We start from the raw sequence: 764 nt of genomic DNA, 5'->3' as shown, positions 1-764 counted from the left end.
AATGGGGTTTTATTGGGCTTGTAGTTTCATTTTCTTGCATTTTCTCCCTTCCCATCTCACCTTTTCCCTATGCTTTTTTTTATACGGTTACTTTTCTTTTTTTAATGTATTTTGTTGATCTTTTACAGAGAGGAAGGGAGAGGGACAGTTAGAAACATCGGTGAGAGAGAAACATCGATCAGCTGCCTCCTGCACACCCCTACTGGGGATGTGCCCACAACCAAGGTACATGCCCTTGACTAGAATCAAACCTGGGACCCTTCAGTCTGCAGGCCAACGCTCTATCCACTGAGCCACACCGGTTAGGGCTCCGGCCCCTCTTTCAAGTCTGCCCACCTTCGGGGTGTGGGTCCCTTTCCCTCCCTGGCCCTGGCATCCCCTGACAGTTTCAACCATCTCTCTCTCTCTCTCTCTCTCTCTCTCTCTGTCTCTCTCTCTCTCTCTCTCTCTCTCTGTGTGTTTCGCTGCATCAGCTCCGTCTGTCTCCTTATTCTTCTGCTTCTTTCTCCATCCTTTGCTCTGTGCCGTCTTTGCCCTGGATTCTCTGAGCCTCTACATCTCGCTGCTTACCCGCCCCCAGGTCCCCCTGCACTAGGGAGAGGGGCGCACCTACCAGCGGGGCGTCAGGTTCCCGCCCCCCGGGGAGACGTGGAGGGGGCGTGGGGAAGCGGGTGGGGGCGCAGGAGGATGGGGGGACCGGGTGAAACTGGAAACACACAGGGAGCGACCATGGAAGTAGCAGGAGGAAGGAGCTGAGCTGAGGG

This window comes from Myotis davidii, unplaced genomic scaffold, assembly GCF_000327345.1.
Source record: "Myotis davidii unplaced genomic scaffold, ASM32734v1 scaffold358, whole genome shotgun sequence".
In the NCBI taxonomy this organism is placed as follows: domain Eukaryota; kingdom Metazoa; phylum Chordata; class Mammalia; order Chiroptera; family Vespertilionidae; genus Myotis; species Myotis davidii.
Note: the sequence above shows the minus strand (reverse complement) of the source record.